Below are 10,729 nucleotides of genomic sequence, written 5' to 3' on the forward strand. Positions count from 1 at the left end.
TTTGTTTGTTAACCATGCAGGCTTTTCCCTATACTGTTTGTGCCTTTCCTAACCTGGGGAATATATATATATATTTTAGCTTCTAGGATCGCAGTTTTAAATAGTTTCCAAGCTTCCCCAATGGTTTTGACCCTTTCTACTTTTCCTTTCAGTTTCCTCCCCACATGTCCTGTCATATCAGGGAAATTATCCCTTTTAAAGTTAAAAGTGGTTGTGTGAGTCTTTTTGACCAATTCCCTATTTATACAAATGTTGAACTCAACAACATTATGATCACTGTTCCCAAGCGGTGCAATAACTTTTACATCTCTCACCAGGTCTTGAGTGTTACTTAGGACCAAATCCAGGATCGCCTCTCCCCTGGTAGGTTCCATGACCATCTGCTCCATAGCACAATAATTTAGAGTGTCTAGAAACTCAATCTCTTTTTCTCGACTAGAACACATATTGACCCAATCAATGTGTGGGTAGTTAAAATCACCTATTACGACACAGTGTTTTTGTCTAGCTGCTATCTTTAATTCATTCATCATTTTTAATCCTCCTCTATCTTTTGTTCTTGTGGGCGATAACAAAACTCCCAGTGTTAAGTTTCCTTTTGGCTCCCCTATTTCAACCCATAGAACTTCCAGAAGCGAATCCAATTCTCTTAGCCTCTCAGTCTTTCTGGAGCTTATACCCTCTGACATACAGAGCCACCCCACCTTCAACCCTTCCCCCCCCATCCTTCCGATATAATCTCTTCCAGGGATGAAATGAAACAATGAAATATTTGAAGGCAGACTTCAGATTTTGTGTCAGCTGAACAAACAGTGAATTTCTTAGAGAGAATGGTTTTATTTAAAATAAAGCATGCTCTTTGTACTGGGCATGAATTTGATGAACAGGTGAAAGTTAATCATACAACTACAGAAAAACGCATGCAATAGAAAATCAGGTCTACTAACATTTCTCAGACTTAGCTAAATACGTAAGCATTGCTATTCTCTAAGATTTAGGGAAGTCAGTTTTTAAGAGGATAGGCAGAAGGCTATGTACAATGGGAAGCCCGGCACACATGATATGCTCACCCAATAGAAAGTCTTTTCTCATTGGAAGCCACTAGTAGAAAGCATGATTAGATCATTACAGGACACTATTGATAGAGGTGAAAGAGGAAGAGAAATAACACTTCTGAACTTGAACATGTGATTATCCCCTAAATAAAACAAATACGACTTGATAGTTGCCATTAAATTCTCAAAACAAGGTTTTAAGACAAAAGACAGAAGTTGTTCGTAATTCCAGAGCAATATATCTCCTATTTCTTCATTTACAATAAGGAACTGTCAGGGATGACAGGCAGTTCTGAACTTTTGGTACAGTTCCTGAGCATTGAACGTTACAAAGGTTATGAAAAACATAATGCATAAACATTCATAACTATAATTAAAATCATGAACATGAAACATAGTTCCTCTCCCCTCTGTGTGTCCTTTGGTGGGAAGTTAGACCTTCACTCTGACAGAACCTTTTCCCACACTGCAGGCATATGTATGGTTTCGCCGATGTGTGGATTCTTTGATGGGAAGTACAACTGTAAATCCAACTGAAACTTTTTCCACACTACAGGCATTTATTAGGATTTTCCCGTGTGAATTCTTAGATGGGAACGAAGACCCGAACTCCAACTGAAGCTTTTCCCACACTCCAGGCATTTATTAGGTTTTTCCCGTGTGAATTCTTAGATGGGAACGAAGACTCGAACTCGAACTGAAGCTTTTCCCACACTCCAGGCATTTATTAGGTTTTTCCCCTGTGTGAATTCTTAGATGGGAACGAAGACCCGAACTCCAACTGAAGCTTTTCCCACACTCCAGGCATTTATATGGTTTCTCCCCCGTGTGCATTCTTCGGTGGGAAAGTAGACTGGCAGTCACAGCGAAGCTTTTCCCACACTCCAGGCATTTATATGGTTTCTCTCCTGTGTGTGTTCTTCGGTGGTGAGTAAGATCACTACTCCAACTGAAGCTTTTCCCACACTCCAGGCATTTATATGGTTTTTTCCCTGTGTGAATTCTTTGATGGGAAGTAAGGTCGTTCCTCTGAAAGAAGCTTTTCCCACACTCCAGGCATTTATATTTCTTCTCCCCTGTGTGTGTCCTTTGGTGGGAAGTAAGGCATGAACGCTGAATGAACCCTTTTCCACACTCCAGGCATTTATATGGTTTCTCCCCTATGTGTGTCCTTCGATGGGAAGTAAGATCGTTACTCTGAATGAAGCTTTTCCCACACTCCAGGCATTTATATGGTTTCTCCCCTGTGTGTGTCCTTCGGTGGTAAGTAAGGCCTGCATTCCAACTGAAGCTTTTACCACACTCCAAGCATTTATATGGTTTCTCCCCTGTGTGCGATCTTCGGTGGGAAGTAAGGTGGTCAGCCTTCCTGAAACTTTTCCCACACTCAAGGCATTTATATGGTTTCTCCCCTGTGTGAATTCTTTGATGGGAAGTAAGATTGTTACTCTGAATGAAACTTTTCCCACACTCCAGGCATTTATATTTCTTCTCCCCTGTGTGTGTTCTTTGGTGGGAAGTAAGGTGTGAACTCTGAGTGAACCTTTTCCCACACTGCAGGCATTCATATGGTTTCTCCCCTTTGTGACTTCTTTGATGGGAAGTAAGGCTTTCATTGTGACTGAAGCTTTTACCACACTCCAGGCATTCATATGGTTTCTCCCCTGTGTGCGTTCTTTGGTGGGAAGTAAGGCATCTACTCTCCCTGAACCTTTTCCCACACTCCAGGCATTCATACGGTTTCTCCCCTGTGTGAATTCTTTCATGGGTTGTAAGGCTGGAACTCTGATTGAAACTTTTCCCACACTCCAGGCATTTATATTTCTTCTCCCCTGTGTGTGTCCTTCGGTGGGAAATAAGGCCTGCACTCTGACGGAAACTTTTCCCACACTCCAGGCATTTATATTTCTTCTCCCCTGTGTGTTTCATTTGGTGGGAAATAAGGCCTGCACTATGACAGAAACTTTTCCCACACTCCAGGCATTTATATTTCTTCTCCCCTGTGTGTGTCCTTTGGTGGGAAATAAGGCCTGCACTCTGACGGAAACTTTTCCCACACTCCAGGCATTTATATGGTTCCTCCCCTATGTCTATTCTTTGATGGGAAGTAAGAAGCACACTCTGGCAGAAGTTTTTCCCACAGTCCAGGCATATATATGGTTTCTCCCCTGTGTGAATTCTTTCCCTGCTTGCAATGCACTCATTCCTCTTGTCTCCTTGACATTTTTGCCATAGTGAGTCATCTCCCTGTAAAAGACCAGAATCATTCCTCCCTTTAGATGGGTGTTTTCCCTCCTCCTTCCTTGCTGAATCCAAATATTCAAACTTCTCTGTCATATCGGAAGATATATCGTCCTTTCCCATCAATTGGTGTTCTTCTGCTCCATTTGCTGACTGCCACATGTCTCCTGATGAAAGAAAGGGATACCTGGTGTGAGGAAATGTCAGTTTGCACAAATACTTAATTTTCATTCCAGTAGCATTTAAAAACTAACTAGGTATTTCAGATATAAACTTTTGGAGTCAAAGCTCCCTTTGTCATATTTGATTCAGAATGGAAATTTCTTAGTCTTTACATCCTAGTATGAGGTGGGAGAGGTGTTGCAAAAAAGGAACTCAGGATGCAGAGGTATCACGCACATCACAATTAGCAAGATTAGAACAAAGGAGAAATGCTTAGGGACAGAACAGAAATGCGTAGGGGCAGAAAATTAGTATCTGTGAAACAAGAATCCTATGTCTCTGTTCAGTCTCGGGGGGTCCATTGTTCTGAATTTTGAATGAACTTAAGTTCAGCAATCATGCATTTTAATTTATCCTTGAAGGTTCTCTGTTTAAGGAGTGTCATTCTTAGGTCCATTTATTCTTTTGTGTAGGGGACTGACCTGTTTGTCCAACGAACTAAATGGAAGGCCATTGCTGACATTTGCTGGCATATACAGTCTTGGAAGATAAGAAATGAATGTAGCTTAGATGGTATAGCTGGTATTGTTAGGTCTTTTGACTGTATTGCCCAAGTGAACCTGGGGACAGAGTTTGTTGCAGGCCCTGGCCTCAGTTTCTGTGTCCATGTTATGAATGGCTTTGTTCTGGGTTAGAAGATATTTATAGTTAAGAGGCAAGAAAAGTTTTACTTCCCAAAGCCCCTGAGAGAGGTGTATCGTTGTCCAGCATAGGTTGTTAATGATAAACTTGTTTCAGCTGAGAGCTGTATGTGACCATCAGTAGTGACCAGAAGAACATAAGAAGAACCCTGATGGACCAGACCAGTGGTCCATCTAGTCTAGCATCCTGTCTCACACAGTGGCCAACCTATTAATGCATAAGAACATAAGAAGACACCTGCTGGATCATACAAATGAGGGTCCTTCTAGTCCACCATCCTGTCTCACACACCTGCCAACCAGTTCCTCTGAAGGGCCAACAACAGGGCATAGAGGCAGGGGCCTTCATAAGAAGAAGAGCCCTGCTGGATCAGACCATTTAGTCCAGCATCCTGTCTCACACAGGGGCCAACCAGTTCCTCTGGAGGGCCAACAACAAGGCAGAGAGGCTGAAGCCTTCATAAGAACACAAGAAGAGCTCTGCTGTATCAGACCAATAGTCCATTTAGTCCAGCATCTTCACACAGGGGCCAACCAGTTCCTCTGGAGGGCCAACAACAGGGAAGAGAAGCCAAGGACTTTAGAAGGGAGAAAAGGAGGGCATTTGTTAAGCGAGGGACAGCCATTCATGTTTGAACATACGGCAGAGGGTCTGAAGAAAAGTGCAGATGGAGAAGGAGGTAGTCTAAGGAGAACAAGAAAGCTGAAACTATGAAGTTCTTTCTCTTTAACATCACAGAGATAAGTTTTAGTTCTAGGGAAACAGGGAAGTGTTTTTTCCTTTTTGAGTTTCCCTGTGCTCAGATGTCCAGGCTAGGGACGGTGGCAGAGTAGAGGCTGGGAGGGCGACAGAGCTGGCTGGCACCCCTCTACGGCTGGCCCCTCTTAGGCAATCGCTTAGGGCCACCGAGTAGACGAGATGCCACTCTGTTGGCCGGTTCTTTTAAGGTGTGGCTGCCAGCCGCAAGACCGGAATTCTAGTTCAAGCCAGATGGTGGCAGCAGAGAGTAAACTCCAGCTGGAAAAGGAGTGGAGAGGGAAGAGGGCCGGGAAGAGGGCAATTCCTCACTGCCTTCCAGTAAGAAAGAGCTGCAGGAGCTCATTAGCATAACTTATTTGCATATGCCACACCCACTGTCCAGAAATGTGTCAGAAGGCAACATCCACCACTCAGGCTACACTGGACTGTTTTGGATTGCTAGCTATTGGGGGAGGGGGAGAGACGCGCAGATCTGGCCCTCATAGGCTGGCAAACACCCTGGACCGAAAAACTCTGCCTTCCAAAGTGGACCGTGCTAGGCTAGATTTGGCATCAGGGCCATGTGACCAGGGAAAGGGGCACTCTTGCCCTGGGCTGACAGGTACCATCTCAGCACCCACCATTCATCCAAGCTCTTTTCAGGGCAAACTTTGAAGATAAGCAAGGCCACAGACATTTGGCAGCCCTTGGAAGGAAGGCGCAGGCAACACACCATCCCAAGAGAGACATCTTCAGCCCCTACCTGCCAATCCCTCCTCTTCATCAGAGCCCAGGAGAAACGGCCCTTCCTCTTCTTCCAGTCGGGATATGAGGTCCGGTTTGGCCACCAGAAGTCCTGCTTTATCAGGGGAAAAACCCACAAAATTAGACCTCTTCTGTGTGCCCATTAAAAAAAAAAAAAAAACGAGTTCCAAGCCAGACTGACTGACTCTCCAGAAACACACAACAGGCAAGTCATGGGGCTGGGAGGGAGGACAGTATATGGGGTCAAGACTCATCCCTCTTTTGTCATCCTGAGACTCTGTAGGAGCAGGGATATGGGGGCCATGCACACACGTACACCCAACTCCGGGCCTCTCGGGACCTCAGCCTCCGTGTGCAGAGACTGAAGACGGGTGCAGTACTTTCCCACAAAACAGGGAGACCCTTCTTTTAAAAGGGCTGACATTTATTAAGCTGAAAGGGAAAGACTGAAGGCAAGACAGGAAGGAGAATTTCAAAGGCAGCTGGCACTCAAAACACTTAAAATATCGATTCGGGTCATTCCGAATTCAGCCATTACTAAGGTCTTTGATGATTAAAACACGCAATTATGGCCAATTCATGACCAGTCCATGAGAGAGTTGTGGGGTTGTGTGCAGTCCCTGAAGAACATGAGAGAAGGAAGGCTGGACCAGAGAGGGCAAGAGACTGAAAGAAAGCACGGAGGAGGCCTGGGGGTGAGTAATGTTGAAGACATGGCCAAAAAAGGGGGCAGACAGGAGCCAGGGGATCTGGAGAGGGACGCGGGGAGGCCACCCGGCAGCAACCAGGAGCCACGTCAGAGCAATGGGGAAAAGGACTGTGGGGACCGTGGGCCGTAGTGAGAGAAAGAGGGAGAGATGAAGAAGGAGAGAGAAAATAGGTCATAGCTGCCAGTCTGAAGAGCCCGTCTGTCTCCTTGAGGGTAGCCAGGGCCCCCCTCGCCACCAGCAGGGAATTGGGGGGGGGGGGTTAGGACTGCCAGATTCAGGTTGGGAAACTCCTGGAGGTTTGGGGGACCTCGGTGGGGCACAGTGCCACAGAGTCCAGCCTGAAAAGCATCCCTCTTCTCTACGGGGGACTGATCTCTGTCGTCTGGGGGTGAGCTGTCCTTCCAGGGGATCCCCAGGTCCCACCTGGAGGGTGGCATCCCGAGTCTCCTTAGGGGCAGCAGCAGGTTAGACGGAGGAACCGGACCTGAAGTGTACGGGTGAGTCCCAGACCAAAGACATTTCATTTCCCTTTTATCAAAACATGCTTTCTTATTTGCAGGTTTCAGGATTCAAGGAACATACAAATCTGCTAGGAGCCTGAAGATGAGTTTCCCCTTTATAATTAACTCAGGAAGCAGACCTGGTTGTTCGCTTGAATGGGTTAAGATGTTTAGCCAAAGAACGTCCCTTTAAGTCTTTAGTAAAATCTGTCCTTTGTTGTCCCAAAAAACTGACCACTTCTTGTGGCTGGAACCTGAAATGATCTTAGCCAGTCACGCTCGTTTTCTTTCAGGAGGCGCTTTCTTGCGAGGGGGTATCCAGAAAGCTCATCCTGCAATTGTTTCCTCTGAATCTGATCAAGCGGCTTCTTAACCTTGGGTCTTTGGGCACCTCTTCCCTGGGGATGGAAGCAAGTTATGGAAGGGAAGGCTTTCAGCTAACCCTTTTTTCTATCTTAAGGGGCCTGAGGCCCTAGACAAATCGAGGGGTGCTGGCATAACACTGGGGCTGGCAGTTATGTGCCAGTTCCCTGCCAAGAGGCAATGGAAATGCCAGCTGGGAAATAAAATGACAAAGAAAAGACAGCAAAGTTCCTTCCACAGCCACTTCTTAGCTCAACTAAGGCCAGGACCAGGAGCCCCTGTGTTGACCGCCCCACCGTCTCCAAACCGGGCCTCCCCGGCACCTCTCCTGATGCCCTCTCATTTGGCTCAGTCGCAGGACTGCCAGGCAGCCCCCCCCCTGCAAGGAGAGCACAGGACCCTCCCCACCTCAGAGGGAGGACCGCGGAGGGAGGGGGGCAGAGACCAGCCACAGGGACCAGGGCAGACAGCCTGACAACACATCCTTCCTCCTGCAGGGCTCCCTTATGGTCCCTCCTCACTGCAAGAGGGAAAGAAGGCTCCTCCTCACCCAGAGAGGCCACGTTCCCAAAGTTCTCCAGCATGACCTCCTTGTAGAGCGCTCTCTGGGCCGGGCGCAGCAGGGCCCACTCCCCCCGGGTGAAGTCCACGGCCACCTCCTCGAAGGACACCCCGGCCTGCAAGGAGGAGGAGAAGGAAGCAATTTCTCTACATCACAATGGACAGCTGGTCCATGAGGGGGAAGCCAAAACTGGAGAGAGGCAATTCATAGTGGAAGAGCAGCACGAAGCAGTGGCGAGAAGAGCCCCCTGGGGAAATCTCTCCCCCCCTCCCCTCCCCTCCCCTCCCCTCCCAGAAAAGCCATTTTCCCTGGTTCAATTCACTTTGGTTCACTGGCTTCCTGTTCCTCTGAATCTTTGGTTCAGGATGCAAGAGGCCTGTAAGTAAAACCTTTCCCATGAGACACAGATAACAGAGAGGCACTGTGGCCTTGGTAGATTGGTTTCAGCCGGTACCAAGCTTGTTACTGCTGCCTGGGAAGCAGCTAACTCCAATGAAGCACATTCCCGGGTGAGAGAATTATCACCACCTGTGCGGGAGGGAGGAACAGACCCTTAAAGACATAGGTTTCGTTTCTCACCTCCACATGCTATTATGGGATGCCTTGAAATCCATCGTAACAGGGAAAGCTGACGTCACTTTCCAGCTCGTTGACCCGTCAGAGGCCTAGGCTGGTCAAAAACCTCTTTTTTTCTATAAAATAAGCTTTCAGTCTGTCAACTGGGGCTGCTTGGAGCTATGGGCTGATCCTGAGTCAATAGTCTCAGAGCAACTCATTTTCTGGCAACCCTGTCTTGATCCTGCCTGGATGTAGGCTGATTGGACTTTTGTCTGCTTGTTGGATTACTACAGGAGCTGCGGTGGCTCAAGGGGTTAAGACGCTGAACTGCAGGCGGTGGAAGGTCGGTAGTTCAGCAGTTCGAGACCCGAGTGTGCCGCATGACGGAGTGAGCTCCCGTCTCTGGTTCCAGCTCCTGCCAACCTAGCAGTTCGAAAGCAAGAAATTGCAAGTAGTTAAATAGGTACCACTTCAGTGGGAAGGTAACAGCGTTCCGTCCGCCTCGGTGTTTAGTCATGCTGGCCACATGACCACGGAAACGTCTTCGGACAGCGTTGGCTCTTCGGCTTGGAAACGGAGATGAGCACCGCAACCCTAGAGTCGGACTCGACTGGCTTTCGAGCAAGGGAACCTTTACCTTTACCTTTTGGATTACTGCAACTCTGTAACCTGGGAAAGGTAACCTTTGCCACTGCCTTGTACAGCTTCAGTTATGCTTAGGAATTATTATTTTTTCCCCTCACTGTTTTGAGTCTTGTTTTATTATATGTTTGCACCTTAAATAAATCAGTTATATATATTTTTACTCTGTCGTGGTAGTGTGTTCTCTGAGCCTCAAAGTCTAAATCCATTGTCTTAGACCCTTGACCACTGCCGAAAGATTTGTTTTGTCTTGAGCTCAGTCTGTGGTTCCACTCTGTAGGCCTGACCTTGTGTTTTCAGTTCCGTAGTCAGGCTGCGGTGTGGTCTTTCACTTCAGTCCTGTGGGAAACCATCTATAAAGACCTGGTGGTGGCTACCCTAGGCTGGAGGGGGTTATAGATTCCCTTGAATATTTTGTTTAAGTGCTGCGATAACCTGTTCCTTCAACCGAAACGTTTCGCCCCGGAGGGGTTAGCGTTTGTGAAACCCCACCCTCGGCCGGCCACCTTCGGAGCATCTTGGAACTCGAGGGGCCGTCCTCAGCCGCAGTGGGCCGGCAGCCTTGTGGGGAAGAGGCCAGAGATGTCCGGAGGATCAAGGACTGAATAGGTTTCCGTGGGAAATTCAGTGTTGTCCTGTTTCTCCGCAAAAATTATCCTAGACAACGGGGGACCGTTTTTCTGCCTTCCTGGCGGGGAACGTTAGAATCAACGGGAAGGAGGCCAATGCTATGCTGGGGATTTTTAGGAAGGGTATTGAAAACAGATCAGCCAATATCATAATGCCCCTATATAAATCAATGGCGCGACCTCATTTGGAATACTGTGTGCAGTTCTGGTCACCACGCCTTAAAAAGGATATTATAGCTTTGGGAAAAGTGCAGAAAAGGGCAACTCGAATGATAAAAGGGTTGGAACACTTTCCCTATGAGGAAAGGTTAAAGCACTTAGGGCTCTTTAGCTTGGAGAAACGACGACTGAGGGGTGACATGACTGAGGTTTATAAGATTATGCATGGGAAAGAGCAGGTAGAGAAAGAGGTACTTTTCTCCCTTTCTCACAATACAAGAACTCCTTGTGGGCACTCAATGAAATGACTGAGCGGTCGGGTTAGAACGGATAAAAGGAAGTACTTCTTCACCCATTGGGTGCGTTCAGACGCGGCGTTTGCAACGGTATAGGTGCTGGTTGCAATCGTTGTACTTACCGGCGTTCACACGTAGAACATCTGCCTTCCGTCCCTAACCGTTGCAAAGCCCTTTAAACCGTTGTACTCTGCCACTAGGTCCCCAAGTGGTGGTATCCTGAGTACAACGGTTGTAATCGCTGTACCCGCGGTCTGATCGCTCTCCACCGTTGAGAAACAACTTCCGTTCGGAAGCCTGAGGCTTCCGCTTTCCCCCTGCCATTTTTTTTTTAAAGTAGGCGATATGCGCTTGGGCGAAGCTTTGCCCCGGTGTTTGTTTTTTTAAAAAAGAAAAGGTCCTTAGGGGGCAGAGAGAGGGAAGAGCAGTGGCTACTTTAGGGTGACCGGCGGAGTGGCAACAATGTGTCAGTTTCCCGAGTTGCGGGCAGTCTCCACGAGCCATTGAAGGGGGGGGAGAAAGAAGAGCCTTAAAGGAGACCAGCCGCCAGGGTTTTGAGGAGTCCACGGGTGGGGTGGGGGGATAATAAAAGAGCCTGCTTTTCCCCCTCCTCTTTTCCCCGTTTGCAATTTCGCACCGAGAAGAAG

Source organism: Gekko japonicus, unplaced genomic scaffold (assembly GCF_001447785.1).
Source record: "Gekko japonicus isolate JY-2015 unplaced genomic scaffold, Gekko_japonicus_V1.1 scaffold2427, whole genome shotgun sequence".
NCBI lineage: Eukaryota > Metazoa > Chordata > Lepidosauria > Squamata > Gekkonidae > Gekko > Gekko japonicus.